General features: G+C 44.3%; 1 protein-coding gene across 3 annotated transcripts in view; it reads left to right on the plus strand.

Moving 5' to 3' along the window:
- The first annotated feature begins 4,571 nt into the window (after positions 1-4,571).
- The window catches only part of LOC139539090 (diacylglycerol kinase beta-like), a 144,336-nt gene continuing 130,352 nt past the window's right edge, over positions 4,572-18,555 (plus strand). For all 3 annotated transcript variants that reach the window (XM_071341834.1, XM_071341836.1, XM_071341835.1), the window contains exon 1: positions 4,572-5,126. The gene's annotated coding sequence lies outside the window, so the exon portion shown is untranslated. The remainder of the gene's footprint in view (positions 5,127-18,555) is intronic.

An 18,555-nucleotide genomic window follows, 5' to 3' on the forward strand; every position in this document is an offset into this window, starting at 1 on the left:
GGCTGGGGCCAGACTGGCTCGTCATTCTGCTGGGAGACTCATGCGTTATCACAGGCAGAGGCACGGGCCTACTCTGGTGGGGGATACACGTATTGCTGCACGCATAGACGGGTTGGCTGAGAACTTCAGGAAAATGATGCTCATGCATTGATAAGGCAGAAAGTCGCGTGGTGTTATGATTCTGAATAGTCAGATCCCACTGGGCACACACTGGTTGAATCAATGTTGTTTCCACGTCATTTCAATGATATTTTATTGACCCAACATGGAATAGACACTGAATTGACATCTGTGCACAGTGGGACAGATAGCAACAATGACAAGAAGCTGCCATGTGGGGAATCCTAAGTGACTCGTTTCAGCTCATTTTATAATGTTCTTGATACCATGTGTTGTTTTAAAGTGTTTTGACTCATGTCATGTCTATGCTAATATGGCAAAACATTTGATAACTAGCTAACCAACATTATTTGAGAGACAACAAGTGCTCATTGCCCAAATGTATATGTTTTCAATAAACATTTGGAGACTAAATATAGTTTACATGTTGTCAACAATCTAAGCTGACCCCGTCTGTTTTGACCAATAATTGTGCACACTTCAGTTTGTTTGCTAAACAACCAACCATCTATTGACTCCCAAATTCCATCTGGACATGCCCCCTCTCCTTTCCATTCACAGCACCAGAACTTACTCTGCTAATCACCATTCCTCTCCTCTGGTATATAACTAAGCAGCTTGTTTAACGTCAGTGTATGTTCAGCGTTTATGGTGGCATGGGCGGCCCAATTCCTTACCTTTTGTTGTGCGTGAACTGACTAAATGAAGTACCTTGTATTGTGTAGTTGTAATATATAACCTGTGTACATTTATGTTCGTCAGCTCATAGTTTGACCTAATGTCTGCATTGGCCTAGTACATTTTCTACAGTGCAGCATGTAATATCCTATGTTTATCATAGCTTGTGTATTACTATATGATGTTGCCATAGATATTAAATGAGTATTCTAATTCCTGTGTGAAGCCTACTTTATATAATCCAGTTGTTAGTTATGGCAGTGTTCAGTAATGTATGCTAATATGTTATGTCTGCCCTTTCTATCCTCCAGAACCACCTCTTAACCTTACTCACCGACCATACAAGCCATTTAAAATCTGATCCTGTTTCCTTGTGCTGCGGCATTGTTTGTCAGTTAGTAAATACCCTGAACCGGAAACCTTGTCTTCAAACAGCATTCCTGCATTATTACAGATGCACCATAGTGGCAATATCACTCTTCAACCTAGCCTAACATACCGTCCACTGTAGTCCTTTTCTTTAAATGCATTGTTTTTCAGTTTTTACTTGATTTCACTGTGTAGAACTAAGCAATAATACGATAAGAATGCACAAACCCACAACTACTGTACAAACAAAAGCATCCCTGTCTCCCTGTACACACTAAATGTACCAATTCTAATATGGCCACTTTTCGCTAGATGGTGCATTCTCACATCTACCAGCCCATGGGAGTTTTAGGCCAGGGTTTCCCCAAACTAATTTTTTTCATCCTAGTACTACACAGCTGATTCAAATAATCAAAGCTTGATGATGAGTTGGTTATTTGAATCCCCTGTTTAGTGCTAAGGCAACAACCAAAACGTGCACCCAGGGGGAGCCCCAGGACAGAGTTTGGGAAACCTTGATTTAGATGACCTACACTTGACCGTCTGATTGAACCCTCCTCCTCCAGGTCTCTCTGTGGTCCAGTCAGAGCTGTCAGGGAACCATGCTGTTCTACCGTGTGTCACTGGGATTACTAGAGGTCTCTGTCACAGTCAAACCCCCCTTAACTGCACGGACACACGCATGCAAATTTGCAACGCACGCATATACTGTATGTATGTGCATACTTTACATAAACACACACATAGGATAAAACATGCAAATCCACACACAAGATATGACATTCACTGTGCAGGAAGAAGCACAAGGCCATAGATCAACAGGATGTATAGGGAACATAGGGATGGTGTATAGAGCACTGTTCTCCAACCCTGTTTCTGGAGAGCCACCGTCCTGTAGGTTTTCACACCAACCCTAATCTAGCGCACCTGATTCTAATAAGCTAAAAACCTACAAGAGGGTAGCTCTCCAGGTTCAGGGTTGGAGCTAAAAACCTACAAGAGGGTAGCTCTCCAGGTTCAGGGTTGGAGAGCCCTGGTGTAGGGACACACAAGCCCTGGTGTAGGGACACACAAGCCCTGTTACAACAGCTGCAGGTTTCCCAACTACTGATCCTTTACGAGTATCACCACACTGACTGCACAATGAATCAGACTGGTCATGCTAGTCACCAGTCTGCTACTCAGCAGCATGCACTTTGTTGTCAAGTGTGACTTAGAAAACAGAAACAATATTCATTGTTAAATGAAACTGTGTGGTTTCTGGTTTGTGATGTTGTCCGTGTTACACACTGGAAATAAAGAAGAGAGACTTGAGAATAGGAACCCGGCAGGAAGTGAAACAGCATGTTACAGAGAGAAGCCCTGCAGAGCCCTGTCTCAACTACGTCAAACAGCCACTATTATGGACAACATCCACAGGGAACACACACACACACAAATATTTCCCAATACATATATCCATTGTCACATATGTCTGTATATACGTTTTACAGCTGTATATTTATTTTCTTATATGTATAGTACATCACTTCTGTTTATCCGGTTCTTGTTCTAGACCTCAACCCAAACAGTAGTTGGTTTTGACACCCTATTCCCTATATTGTGCTTTAGTGCAGAAAAGGGTGCTCACATGTGACGCAGCCCATGTGAGCTCCCCAGAGCAGCTGTGTGTTGTGCTTTAGAGTGGGTGTTGCGGGGGAGGCAGGTGGTCTCTGCTTAGTGCGGTGACAGTTCTGTAGCATTCTGAGAAAACCACACTGTCAGCCACGCCTCCCAAAAGGACACCTTCCCAAGACGGTTAGACAGTTAAAGGTCGTCAACCACAGAGTCTGCAAACACACACCCACACACCCTCATTAGGCTGCGGCAGGTTAGCTGGATCGTGAGAGAGTCTTGAACAGCACAACAGTGAATCATAATTGATTCATTTGAATTTATAAGATCATAAAAGTAGCAGTAGCCGCTCAAATATTACAAAATGGTTGAAGATACAAAGACTGGAGATTTATTTCCATTGTCCTCATTGGCAGCACTCGATTCAGTTAAAATCAACAGGGAGTACCAATTACAAATTGGAACCATTTACAGCAATTCCAACCGCACAGGGGGGCCTGTTTAAGTGTCCTCGTGAAAGAATACCCCTAAGGTTTACCTAACAACTTCAATGACTAAATTACCTGAACAGAGGTCCAAAAAGAAAAATGTACCTGGGAATTCATGACATATAGTAAGATGAAGAAACAGTACTCCGAGCCGCAGCTCCATACTACTCAGACACAGAGAACTGATACTACTGTGTATACTGGTTGTTGGGTGGCGTGGGGTCCGGGGGGGTGGGGGGGGGGGGGGGGGGTGGTCTGGGGGTGGCTTTTTACCATTTCTTTAGATTCCTCATGTCTAAATCATTGGCAGAAAAAAGTTTGGTCCAAATTGGATGTTATGTACTATCTTTCTTGAATATTATATGAATCCCGTAAATTAAAATGGCCAATTTGGATGCAATCAATTAGCTTAAATTCTCCAGAGATCAAATTATATTTCGACAAAATAATGTTGCAGGAATGCTTATCTTATCTGTTTCTGACAATAGAAACGATATCAGAACAATCTGACATGGTGAGTGTCAAAATCCTCTTTCTTGTTCTTTTTGAGGTGGAACGATCCAGAGGAGAGCTGTACTGTAATTGCAGTTTTTGCCAAAAAATAAAGACCCGAAAGAAAGTACAAGCCAGACAAAAACGGTCTGCTTTTGATCAGGCAGGAGGGGCGGAGCACTCTGGAGCTATTTTTATCCCTTTTGTCTGCCTCTCAAATGAAGCAATGGACCGTTGGTATTACTAAAGCCCCGTACATCAAGCTCCCTAACGCTACAGAAACAGGAGATAGGCTCCTGCCCAATGGGTCGTTCTGATTGGGACAAGGTTTTACTTAGGGCATTGTGTATGTCCTTCTACAGAGCACCCATGGCATAGGGCTGTTCTCTCTGTCTGCTACTGCTCTGCTACTGCTCTGCCTGGTGCTTGGCATTATGCCCCCCCCTGCCTGCCCACGGATACTTTCAGGCCAACGTATCACTTTAGGTCTTGTTTTGTTTGGATTACAAAGGTATTGAGTTTATTTAATGAATCTGAACAAACGTTCAGTTTAAGATTAATTGGCAAAAAAGCAGTAAAAAGAGATGGCTGTATAGAAAAGTCAGAGATAGAAAGAGAGGGCCAATACATTGATGGCATGTTTGGACTTTTGTAATATAAAACTAACGCACAGGATGTTGTGTGTGGGTGGGTAGTGTGGGTGGGGGGGGTCAGAGAAAGAGAGAGATGAGCTCGATTGGTTTACAAGGTAGGGGGGGTCGGAGGCACTGTCACAAAACAGTGTCGATGAGAGAGATATAAAGAGAGAGAGTGAGGGAAGGAGAGAGGGTGATAGAGAGATTGGGAGTGTGAACAGCTCAATGTAAACAGGCTGTCAGAAAAGAAAGTGCAGGGACTTTGTCACCCTGCAGAGGCTGGGAAGAGAATCACATAGTATCTGCAGAGCAACACTCATCAGGGCAGAGAGCGGGAGAGAAGAGAGGGGGAGGGCAATGACCAGGGAGAATCCACGACAGTGAGAGAGAGAGAGAGAGAGAGAGAGAGAGAGAGAGAGAGAGAGAGAGAGAGAGAGAGAGAGAGAGAGAGAAAGCAAGAGAGAGAGAGAGAAGAGAGAGAGAGAGAGAGATTAATTCAGGCTGGATGGGAGGCAGGGATGTTGCTGCCTCTACCGTGGCTCCAGTGCCTGTGCTGTGCTTCTCTGTGTAGCTGGAGCTGTGCTGTGTTGCTGTAGCTGCATGTTTGTGTTGTGAGAGGCTGCTCACTGCTCTGCCCACAGGGAAAGAGAGACCCATGCCCCGGCCGGCTTGGAAAGGACTCCCTATCAACCCATACTGAAGAAAGCATCACACACAGGGATGGGCAGAGGTAGGAGACAAGCTATGTTTCACTCTCTCTCTCTCTCTCTCTCTGATGATGATGTCCCTGTGTTCATCTCTGTTTCTCTGGTTTCTCTCTCCTGGTTTCTCTCACTCTCTCTGTTTATATCCCTGTTTCTCTCTCTCTGTTTCTTTCTCTCTCTCTGTTTCTCCATGTTTCTCTCTCTATCTTCGCGGAAGATCATTCTCCATTGATCATTGCTTTCTGACCAGGCTCTGGCCACTTTCTCGCTCTTGCCATTAGTACCTGTGTCACTGGAATTTGTGTGTGTGTTTATTTGTCCTTCCATGTCCTTTCACTTTCAATCTTTCTGTTTTATCCTACATGTATAGCAGCATGTTGATAATCTGGTTGTTGTGGTCAGTTTCTTAGTGACAATGACGCTAAAAGTTGTTTTGGTCTAATGGTTGCCAGTGTGTGTGCTTGTGCTGATTGCGGATGTGATGGATGTATGGGAGAGATAATCAAAAACTGATCCTCGGTAATTCCACTGAACTCACCTTTACTGTCCTTTCTCTCAGACACATTGAGACGGATTTAAGTTGACTATTTATTTCTTATGCTTGCTGGTGTGAGACACATAGTCATGTTTTCAGACATATTTCTAAACTGTCGATATATACAGTGGGGAGAACAAGTATTTGATACACTGACGATTTTGCAGGTTTTCCTACTTACAAAGCATGTAGAGGTCTGTCATTTTTATCATAGGTACACTTCAACTGTGAGAGACGGAATCTAAAACAAAAATCCAGAAAATCACATTGTATGATTTTTAAATAATTAATTTGCATTTTATTGCATGACATAAGTATTTGATCACCTACCAACCAGTAAGAATTCCGGCTCTCACAGACCTGTTAGTTTTTCTTTAAGAAGCCCTCCTGTTCTCCACTCATTACCTGTATTAACTGCACCTGTTTGAACTCGTTACCTGTATAAAAGACACCTGTCCACACACTCAATCAAACAGATTCCAACCTCTCCACAATAGCCAAGACCAGAGAGCTGTGTAAGGACATCAGGGATAAAATTGTAGACCTGCACAAGGCTGGGATGGGCTACAGGACAATAGGCAAGCAGCTTGGTGAGAAGGAAACAACTGTTGGCGCAATTATTAGAAAATGGAAGAAGTTCAAGATGACGGTCAATCACCCTCGGTCTGGGGCTCCATGCAAGATTTCACCTCGTGGGGCATCAATGATCATGAGGAAGGTGAGGGATCAGCCCAGAACTACACGTCAGGACCTGGTCAATGACCTGAAGAGAGCTGGGACCACAGTCTCAAAGAAAACCATTAGTAACACACTACGCCGTCATGGATTAAAATCCTGCAGCGCACGCAAGGTCCCCCTGCTTAAGCCAGTGCATGTCCAGGCCTGTCTGAAGTTTGCCAATGACCATCTGGATGATCCAGAGGAGGAATGGGAGAAGGTCATGTGGTCTGATGAGACAAAAATAGAGCTTTTTGGTCTAACTCCACTCGCCGTGTTTGGAGGAAGAAGAAGTATGAGTACAACCCCAAGAACACCATCCCAACCGTGAAGCATGGAGGTGGAAACATCATTCTTTGGGGATGCTTTTCTGCAAAGGGGACAGGACGACTGCACCGTATTGAGGGGAGGATGGATGGGGCCATGCATCGCGAGATCTTGGCCAACAACCTCCTTCCCTCAGTAAGAGCATTGAAGATAGGTCGTGGCTGGGTCTTCCAGCATGACAACGACCCGAAACACACAGCCAGGGCAACTAAGGAGTGGCTCCGTAAGAAGCATCTCAAGGTCCTGGAGTGGCCTAGCCAGTCTCCAGACCTGAACCCAATAGAAAATCTTTGGAGGGAGCTGAAAGTCCGTATTGCCCAGCGACAGCCCCGAAACCTGAAGGATCTGGAGAAGGTCTGTATGGAGGAGTGGGCCAAAATCCCTGCTGCAGTGTGTGCAAACCTGGTCAAGAACTACAGGAAACGTATGATCTCTGTAATTGCAAACAAAGGTTTCTGTACCAAATATTAAGTTCTGCTTTTCTGATGTATCAAATACTTATGTCATGCAATAAAATGCAAATGAATTACTTAAAAATCATACAATGTGATTTTCTGGATTTTTGTTTTAGATTCCGTCTCTCACAGTTGAAGTGTACCTATGATAAAAATTACAGACCTCTACATGCTTTGTAAGTAGGAAAACCTGCAAAATCGGCAGTGTATCAAATACTTGTTCTCCCCACTGTATATATACACAGACAAAGGTGAATCAACAGTACAGTCTTTTTGTCATAGTTTATTTCCCTTGTGTTGTCAATAGTTGCCTTCTCATAAAAAGATTAGACTCCAGCACATTTTCACACACATGTAGAACATTCTTGAGAGAGTTCATTGATAGCTGTCATAGATTATCAGTCCTCTCCTCCGTGTGTAAAGGCTGCTGCCAACGTTTACCTTGAGTTGTGCTCTCTCTTTCTGTCTCCCTCTTTCTCACTCTTTTTTCTTTCATTCTCTCTCTCTCTCTCTCTCCATACCGTGTGATTCAGGCACCAGACTTTGATTAATCTCAAATCTGCCCTCTTAATTACGCCTCATCATCCGATTACCAAAGCAATGGTTATTCAGGCCCAGACATGTCGTCTGATTCACAGGCTGGCTAATAAACAATGAAGGATGCTTCTGTTCTAGTACGATGCGCTCTGAGTGAAGACCTGCCTGAATGAGAGGCTCATTCACCACTAGCTAATTGACTATGCTGCTCACCTTCTCAGAGCTCAGACAGAGAGAGACTGGGAAATTGGAGGGTGCACGTGCCTGTGAGTGAGGTAACTGAGTGAGTGAATGCTTGCGTACATGCGTTTGTTATGTGTGCATGGATACTGGTAGGAGTGTCCGTGGTGCCACTTAGATTCATGTTTACATCCACCATAAAGGGAGGTTGTCATGTTTCTAATAGCAGGTAGTGGTCGAGGACGTGAAAAGATGTGGGATGATGACTGACATCCCTCTGTAGACATGGTGGACAGCTTGGCCGCTCCTGCTTTGTGACGGAGTGAGAAAGGATCAATAGATTAATAATAATCTGCCTCAGTGGTTCCATGGGATTAACATGACTATAGGTTGCCTCCAGGTGATTGCTCACTAACAGAAATCTGCATGTCAAATGGTACCCTAGTCCATATGTAGTGTACTATATTTGATTAGTAGTGCTGAGCAATAAGGGCTTTTTGAGGTCGGTTCGGTTTCTCTATTTCAGTTTAGAATTATAATTTTTTTACATTAAATGCACTGTGCGTTATGTGGGTTGAACGCTGTAACACAGAATTAAACAATTCATACAAGTCCCATGATGGTAGTGACTGTCCATTACTTACAGTATTAACCATCATTTACTTTAATCAAATATTTCAGTTGTGTATATTACATTTGTTTTACTTGATGACTTTATAGAGCTGCTGCCTATGATGTCTGACAAAATCACTATTTTAGTAGTTCTTCAAAGTAAATATGGCATACTTTTATGACTGCGGAATACCAACTATAAATCACTAAGGTTATGTATTTCAGGTATAGTTACCTCAAGAAGAAATTGCTCTCTATCCCTCTCGATCATGCATTCTTCTGTCTCTTCACTCTCTCTCTCTGTGTGCCCCACACTAACATAGCAGGCGTAAAAGAAACACACAGACCGGACAAGTAGGCACGCAGTGGATTATGGTCATTGTAGTTAATTGCCACGTTTTCTTCACTAAACTATGTAGAATATTGGCCTGTTGGACACTACAACTCCCTACTAAACTCAGCAAAAAAAGAAACGTCCTCTCACTGTCAACTGCGTTTATTTTCAGCAAACTTAACATGTGTAAATATTTGTATGAACATAAGATTCAACAACTGAGACATAAACTGAACAAGTTCCACAGACATGTGACTAACAGAAATGGAACAATGTGTCCTTGAACAAAGGGGGGATCAAAAGTAACAGTCAGTATCTGGTGTGGCCACCAGCTGCATTAAATACTGCAGTGCAGCTCCTCCTCGTGGACTGCACCAGATTTGCCAGTTCTTGCTGTGAGATGTTACCCCACTCTTCCACCAAGGCACCTGCAAGTTCCCGGACATTTCTGGGGGGAATGGCCCTATCCCTCACCCTCCGATCCAACAGGTCCCAGACGTGCTCAATGGGATTGAGATCCGGGCTCTTCCCTGGCCATGGCAGAACACTGACATTCCTGTCTTGCAGGAAATCACGCACAGAACGAGCAGTATGGCTGGTGGCATTGTGATGCTGGAGGGTCATGTCAGGATGAGCCTGCAGGAAGGGTACCACATGAGGGAGGAGGATGTCTTCCCTGTAACGCACAGCGTTGAGATTGCCTGCAATGACAACAAGCTCAGTCCGATGATGCTGTAACACACCGCCCCAGACCATGACGGACCCTCCACCTCCAAATCGATCCCGCTCCAGAGTACAGGTCTCGGTGTAACGCTCATTCCTTCGACAATAAACGTGAATCCGACCATCACCCCTGGTGAGACAAAACCGTGATTTGTCAGTGAAGAGCACTTTTTGCCAGTCCTGTCTGGTCCAGCGACGGTTGGTTTGTGCCCATAGGCGACATTGTTGCCGGTGATGTCTAGTGAGGACCTGCCTTACAACAGGCCTACAAGCCCTCAGTCCAGCCTCTCTCAGCCTATTGCGGACAGTCTGAGCACTGATGGAGGGATTGTGCGTTCCTGGTGTAACTCAGGCAGTTGTTGTTGCCATCCTGTACCTGTCCTGCAGGTGTGATGTTCAGATGTACCGATCCTGTGCAGGTGTTGTTACATGTGGTCTGCCACTGCGAGGACGATCAGCTGTCCATCCTGTCTCCCTGTAGCGCTGTCTTAGGCGTCTCACAGTACGAACATTGCAATTTATTGCCCTGGCCACATCTGCAGTCCTCATGCCTCCTTGCAGCATGCCTAAGGCACGTTAAAGCAGATGAGCAGGGACCCTGGGCATCTTTCTTTTGGTGTTTTGCAGAGTCAGTAGAAAGGCCTCTTTAGTGTCCTAAGTTTTCATAACTGTGACCTTAATTGCCTACCGTCTGTAAGCTGTTAGTGTCTTAACGACCGTTCCACAGGTGCATGTTTATTAATTGTTTATGGTTCGTTGAACAAGCATGAGAAACAGTGTTTAAACCCTTTACAATGAATATCTGTGAAGTTATTTGGATTTTTACGAATTATCTTTGAAAGACAGGGTCCTGAAAAAGGGATGTTTATATAGTACAGGGCTTCAAATTATTGAGCCGACTTTGGTCAATTAGTTGTTAACAAAAAACAAAAAATAACAGCACTGTTGATTAGAGCCCTATGAAAGTAGTGCACTGCGTAGGAAATAGGGTGCTAATTGGGGATTCACCCAAAGACATCTATTAGACAGCTTCCTGCCATCCACGACCTCTATACCAGGCGTTGTCAGAGGAAGGCCCTAAAAATGGTCAAAGACTCTAGCCACCCTAGTCATATACTGTTCTCTCTGGTACCGCACGGCAAGCGGTACCGGAGTGCCAAGTCTAGGTCCAAGAGGCTTCTGAACAGCTTCGACCCCCAAGCCATAAGACTCCTGAACAGCTAATCAAATGGCTACCCAGACTTGTTGCATCCCCCCCACGCTGATGCTACTCTGTTATTATCTACTTTAATAACTCTACCTACATGTACATAATTACCTCGACACCGGTGCCCCCGCACATTGACACATTGATTCTGTACTGGTACCCCCTGTATATAGCCCCGCTATTGTTATTTACTGCTGCTCTTTAATTATTTGTTATTCTTATCTCTTACTTTTTTTTAGGTATTTTCTTAAAACTGCATTGTTGGTTAAAGGCTTGTAAGTAAGCATTTCACTGTAATACACCTGTTGTATTTGGCACATGTGACAAATACAATTTGATTCGATTTGATTAAGCCCAGCTATCAGAAAATGGCAAAGATGTTCAGCTGTAACCATTGAATTAGAATGAAGTTCTATGTCCATTATAGTATTTTTAAATCTATGGTTATAGCCAATCATCTTTGCCTTTGAATGGGGAATGCTGTTCTACTCTTTCTAATTCTATGGCTCGAACTACTGTATAATATCTATCTTGGTTAACATATTTTTGCTTTCTCTCTTGGGAAGTTTATCAACGGTCCTAGGTCAAGGGGCTGTCACATTAAGATAATAGTATTGTAGATAATAGCAGTAAGTTAAGGGTAATTGGACAAAATGATACATTGGAGCTGTCCAGAAGGGATAAGGAACAACCAGAGGCTAGGGATGTGAACAGGCCTAGTCTTGCTTGCCCACACATGGCCTTAGTATCTAGTACAGTACACTGTAGCTTGGCTTCACCACCGCCACGACACGCACGGCTCCACCACTTAAAACCAATCCCCCCCTGTTGCCATAACACCCAGCAGCCCCTCCATAAACACTGGTGGTATTTCTGAGGCTTCCTCCCCAGGAGAATAGAGAGCCCTAACAGCCTAGTGGCTGCAGAGCTCTGCTGCGGAGGTGTACAGAGGGGAGAAAGCTGAATAAAAACATTCAGACTAAATGTTGTGTGATCGGGAGTTGGGAAGACACTAAATACAAGATGCTATTTCAAGAGATGACAGCGTTGAGTTGTGATTACCATGGATGACGGGGGGCAACTCTGTTTGGGACAAGGAAGAGGAAAGTGTGTGTGTGTTTGTGTGTGCGTGTGTGTGTGTGTGTATTTGTGTGTGTGTGTGTGTCTGTCTGTCTGTGTGTGTCTGTCTCTGACTGTTTGCATCCTGTCTGAAGTGCCGACAGACATAACAAATCACGGGCAAAACCATTTATGAGCAAAGTTCAAGCTCCCTCAGACCAGAGCCCCAAGGTAGACCATGCCCCAGTTCTCTCGTTAGACGAACAGGAGATTAAAGATTTGACTTGAACTTTGCCCTTGGTCTGTACCCCTTTCCTCATAACGTGTCACTACATCTAATGAAATTCAGTCATCTCAAACAGCATCCAGTAAGTAAGGAAAGTTTAAGTACATTTCATGCTATTAGTAATGGTTAGCTACAGTGCATTCAGGAAGTAAGGAAAGTTTAAGTACATGTCATGCTATTAGTAATGGTTAGCTACAGTGCATTCAGGAAGTAAGGAAAGTTTAAGTACATTTCATGCTATTAGTAATGGTTAGCTACAGTGCATTCAGGAAGTAAGGAAAGTTTAAGTACATGTCATGCTATTAGTAATGGTTAGCTACAGTGCATTCAGGAAGTAAGGAAAGTTTAAGTACATTTCATGGTATTAGTAATGGTTAGCTACAGTGCATTCGGGAAGTATTCAGACCCGTTGACTTTTTCCACATTTTGTTACGTTACAGCCTTATCCTACAATTGATTAAAAAACAAAAAATACTCAGCAATCTACACACAATACCCCATAATGACAAATGTTTGCAGCATTGAAGGTCCCCAAGAATACAGTGGCCTCCATCATTCTTAAATGGAAGAAGTTTGGAACCACCAATACTCTTTCTAGAGCTGGCTGCCCAGCCAAACTGAGCAATCGGGGGAGAAGGGCCTTGGTCAGGGAGGTGACCAAGAGCTCGATCGTCACTCTGACAGAGCTCTAGAGTTCCTCTGTGGAGATGGGAGAACCTTCCAGAAGGACACCCATCTCTACAGCACTCCACCAATCAGTGTTCTTAGTCAAAGTATTCCTACGGGTAGTGTATGCCCATGGGCGACTTGTCTTGGTACCCCCTTTTCCCACCATCAAACAAACAGTTAAACACCATAACAAAACAATACTCACAGGATAACAGACAAAGTGACATGTAGTTGCTAAACCAAACGAGAGATCTACAGAGAGATTGCATGACAGAGAGACTGAAACACAGAGATCGAGCTCCAGAGAAAACAACTGAATGGGTTTTTAAACAAAGGGAAATGGGATGTGATTGGTAATGGAAACAGGAGGAGGTGTGTCTTCTGATTGATGACTGATTGGTGACTGATTGGGGAATGATTATTGCCACCTGTAAGGGGAGAAGGAGAGAAAAGAAATACACACACACACAGGATACACACACACACAGGATACCTGTATCCGTAACAGTCACGTCTGGAGGAAACCTGGCACCATCCCTACGGTGAAGCATGGTGGTGGCAGCATCATGCTGTGGGGATGTTTTTCAGCGGCAGGGACTGGGAGACTAGTTAGAATCAAGGCAAAGATGAACGGAGCAAAGTATGGAGAGATCCTTGATGAAAACCTGCTCCAGAACGCTCAAGACCTCAGACTGGGGTGAAGGTTCACCTTCCAACAGGACAACGACCCTAAGCGCACAGCCAAGACAATGCAGGAGTGGCTTTGGGACATGTCTTTGAATGTCATTGAGTGGCCCAGCCAGAACCTGGACTTAAACCCATTCAAACATCTCTGGAGAGACCTGTAAATAGCTGTGCAACAGCACTCGGCATCCAACCTAACAGAGCTTGAGAGGATCTGCAGAGAAGAATGGGAGAAACTCCCCAAGTTTGCCAAGTGTGTCGCATCATACCTAAGAAGACTCAAGGCTGTAATCACTTTCAAAGCTGTTTCAACAAAGTACTGAGTAAAGAGTCTGTTTTTGCTTTGTCATTATAGGGTATTGTGTGTAGATTGATGGGGGGAAAAAACAATTGAATACATTTTAGAAAAAGGCTTTAACCTAACAAAATGTGGGAAAAGTCAAGGGGTCTGAATAGCTATATGTTTTAGAGCCACAAAACTCCAGTTTGGTTATTAGGGATGTATCACAGAGAGACTATCCTAAACAGTGTCAAACATGACTGGCCTTTAGTGACAATTGAAGCTTCATCCCAGGAGCTTTTTACCACCAGCCAGTGTCAGTGGCCTTTTATCATTTTGGAAAAAGTCTCTCCTCCCTGACCCGGAAACCTATAAGTGGTAGAGTGGTCGAGGAGAGTGTCAATTCCTTATTAGGCAAACAAAAGACAGTCCTCCCCTCCTCGATAACCTCCTTCTGGCGAGGAAGCACAAGCGTCTCCTACCCGAGTCCTTCGGGGAATAGTTTAGAAATCTGTCTCACCCCCTCTGAATCAGCTATTGTTTTCTCGAAAAGCATGTAAACATTTAAAAATGATATGCTACTTATCCTTTTATCTATAAAATGTCTTGCACTACTAGCTAAATGTATTTTTATAATTTTATACATTTATTTTGGGATGCCACCATGTAAACGTAATTTGTCTGATGACGCGCGATTGGAGAAGGAGAGTCTCATTTCATACAAGCTCATTTTCGTCCACTTTCCCTCTCCTCGATTATCTTTCATAAGAAGGCCAGAGAGGACGGAAGAGAGAGGACGCAGGAGGTTGAGCAAATCCAATTGAGAAAAGGCCAATGTGTACAAACCTCCAATCCATGGTTTGTCTACGGTCATCGGCACAAGAGTAATGAGCTGCTGTAGGTGATAATGAGCATGACTGAATGGCTAAAGCAGGAAGCACCCTCAATGAGCAGGGCTCAAGTAATTCAATCCCTATCAGACGGACCTGTATACCCTACTACAACTCTTGATGCTCTTTCCTCTGTGTTTCAGTCCAGGCGTGTGTTTCATTCAAATTGAGTATTAGTCCCGCTCTCTTATGGCAAGGCTGTGATTATAAGTAGAGAGATTCACAGAATTGATCCTAGATCGATGAGAACAATACAGTTGTCGTGACGATTGTCAGGTTACACTCATGCACCACAAAAACGCAAAGGGTGTGTAGAGTGACTGTGAACGTCTGAGAATACAAGCTAAGATGTGGCATACTTTGAGCTATGATAGGCAGATAGGCCAAACACAGACACACGAAAAGACATACAAAACAGGTGATACCCAAATTCGAAGTAGGGTATTGCAGAAGTGCGCAGGCCAGAGGCCATTCCCTACGTCCCTATGGATGTTCAGGCCCAGAGTGACCTCATAGGTTCAGGGCATATGAGATAGAATTGCGTGTTGGTGTTCTTTAGCCATGATTACCTAAAAATGTATTTTGCAGGCTCAGAAAGAATCCCTGACTCTGTAAATTGTAGGAAAAATGTCCTTCAGAGCAATTCTTTTTTGGATATTATTTTGTTTGAAGCTCGTAATTTTTTTGCCTTGTAGACCATAAGCAAAGTGCAGTAGAAAACTACAAAGAACCTGTTATATAATCGAAACGGATACATTTGTTTACTCATAGAAATGTTTTTCTCGGTTGCCTTCTTTGCCTTGCGTTAAACACTAAGTGGTCTACAAAATTGCAGTTGTTTGGAGTTTGGGCTGTGATTCTGCCACATGCAGACCAGGCAGAGACACAGGGCTGTTGTGTTGTGTGGTAGATCAAGCTGAACCATTCTTTACTAAGAATCTTTGGCTCAGAAAGTCATCTGGACCTCCAGTTTGGCTGTAAACAGAGGCTGTCTTAAAGCTTTTGTGCAGCTTCTATGACAGCTGCCAGTCCAAATTACTTCCTCAACCAACTGTTATCCTCTCTCCTCACTTTCCCTCTCACACACTGAGACCATTAGGATTATGGAAAAGGTTACTCCCTTTCAATTCAGTCAAGTCAGGAAGTAAACTGAAATTCCAATTTTCTTCTTTCAGTGTATTTATTGAATAGACTGAATTTAAATGAAATTGACCCTTACTCTGGTTGTAGCCTTTGACACAGTGACACTTCAATTCAATGCTAGCGCCATGGTTCCCTTTGGTCACCCAGTTGTAGGGCGGCCCAGCCCCTGAAGTGACGTTTTACACTGTATGCAAGTATTTCCTAGTTAAATAATAACTTATTATTTTACCTGAAATATGTAATATTTGTGTTGTGGAGAAATGACCAGGCAGGAGACGGAGTACAGTTAGTTTTCGTTTAGTCAAAACCTCTCGTGCTCTACAGTTCTCCCGGGCACACTCGTGCGCATGTGCATTTCCTATTAGGTGTAGTAACGTACACTGTCGTAATACATCACTGCTTAGTAACAGCATAGTAACTAATATAAACAGATGTAGATCCCAGATACTACACTCCTCCCCCATAGTGTTTAACTCCCAGAGAACAAGGTAAATATGTTAGGGAACTACTAATGCAATATCTGAACAATGCATTCTTAACATTTTTCAACTACTGGGTTGAAGCAGACTTTTCAGAGCCCAGCACAAATCCAGGGGATTATTCTGCCCCGAAGATGGAGTTTGTGTCCTAATAACTAACCCAGGTAATGTCCTTTTTCTTTCCTTTTATCTAGGACATATTAAAGTGTTTGTTTGTTTTACTGTCTGTTACCTCAAACAGCTCAACTCACAGGTCAAGCTTTTGAGGTGCCTTTCGCTGTCGAATAGGATATCTCCGCTCCTCCTGGGCTTCCGGTGGTGGGCCAGGTTCGGGTGGAAGGTCAGGCTCTGTCTCTCCCGTACGTCCACAGTCAGGAGAATAGTCCTGGGGGTCGTTATTGTTCTCTCGGCGTGTCTCTGCTGGGGCGTTGGACCGTAGCAGATGATCCACATGAACGTTGACCTGGCGATGACCAATTTGGACTTGGTAAGTCAAAGGTCCTTTGCGTTGCAAGATCACACCTGAATTCCACAGGCTCTTGGGGTGTCTGAAATCACGTACCATCACCCTCTCTCCCTCTTTGAATTCTCTGACAGTCTTTGAGTGTCTGTCATGAGCTTTCTTCTGCTGTAGCTGGTGCTTTGCCACAGTGCTTGACAAGTCTGGTTTCAACAATGTCAGGCGGGTACGTGGTTGGCGTCTCAGAAACAGTTCAGCCGGTGTACATTCCGTTACTGTGTGTGGTGTGTTACGGTAAGTAAACAGGAACCGGGGAAGCCTTAGGTGGGTGGGCACAGACTGAACCTCGAGTCTAGTCCAGGCCTTCTTTAAGGTTTGCACGGCTCTTTCCGCTGCTCCGTTTGATGCCGGATGGTAAGGTGGTGACCGGATGTGCCTTACCCCATTGTTCTTGAGAAACATTTCAAAATCGTTTGACGTGAAAGGAGGGCCATTGTCCGATACGAGCTCCTTGACTAGTCCAAAGGATGCGAACAGGTGTCTGAGAAGATTGATGGTCTTCTCAGCTGTGGTCAGTTGAGTAGGGAACACTTCCATCCACTTGGAATGGACATCGACGACAACAAGGAAATGTTGCTTGTCAATCTCGGCGTAATCCACATGGATGCGTTCCCAAGGTGTCGCAGCCCAGGACCATGGATGAAGAGGTGCAGCAGCAGGCTTGTTGCGAACAGCTTCACAAGGTGAGCAGTGGCCTACATGCTGTTGAATGTCCTGATCCAGTCCAGGCCACCACAGATAACTGCGAGCGAGTGCTTTCATTCGAGTGATCCCTGGATGTCCCTCATGCAGGTCAGATAGCAGTCTCCTCTGGAATTTTTGAGGTACCACCACCCTTGATCCCCATAGAACACATCCTTGATCAGTGGACAACTGGTCTTTCTTGTCGATGAATGGACGAAGTTTATCGTCATTTACGAAGTTTGGCCAACCTCCTAATGTTAAGTCCAAGACTTTGGAAAGCACTGGATCTTTCCTTGTTTCCTCTGCTATGTCTGAAGCAGATATGGGCAGTTCGTCAATGAGAGAGATCTGGAAGACTGCTCTATCATCTTCACTGTCGGAGTCACTATTGCATGGTAGTCTTGATAGTGCATCTGCATTTGCGTGATCACTGGATCGTCTGTACTCAATCTCGTAGTCGTAGGCTAACAATATCAGAGCCCAACGTTGCATTCGAAGTGCAGCAAGGGTTGGTATAGCTGATTTTGGTCCAAGGATGGCCAACAGAGGCTTGTGATCTGTCAGCAGTTGGAACTTCCTTCCGTACAGGTATTTGTGAAACTTCTTCACTCCGAATATTATGCTCAGGGCTTCCTTCTCAATTTGAGCATAATTTTTCTCACTTGGTGACAGAGTCCGTGATGCAAATGCAATAGGGTGTTCTTCACCTGACGATAGAACATGTGAGATGACGGCTCCTACTCCGTATGGAGATGCATCACACGCGAGTCTCAGCTTCATCTCTGTGTTGTAGTGGGCAAGCCACTTGCTCTTTAGCAGACGCTGTTTGCAAGTCTTGAATGCTTCTTCGCATTGTGGGGACCAATTCCACTTTGTATCGGCCTGCAGCAGTTGGTGAAGCGGATGCAACAATGTGGACAAGTTTGCCACAAACTTTCCGTAATAGTTCAGGAGCCCCAAAAATGACCTCAGCTCTGAGATATTTGTGGGTGCTGGTGCGTTTACAATTGCTTCCACCTTGCTGTTGGTTGGGTGCAGGCCTTGTGCATCAATCTTGTATCCGAGATACTCCACTGAGTCCTGGAGGAACTCACACTTGCTGCGTTTCATTCTCACTCCGTATTTCTCCAGTCT

The sequence above is a fragment of the Salvelinus alpinus genome, chromosome 14, assembly GCF_045679555.1.
Source record: "Salvelinus alpinus chromosome 14, SLU_Salpinus.1, whole genome shotgun sequence".
NCBI classification, from domain to species: Eukaryota; Metazoa; Chordata; class Actinopteri; order Salmoniformes; family Salmonidae; genus Salvelinus; species Salvelinus alpinus.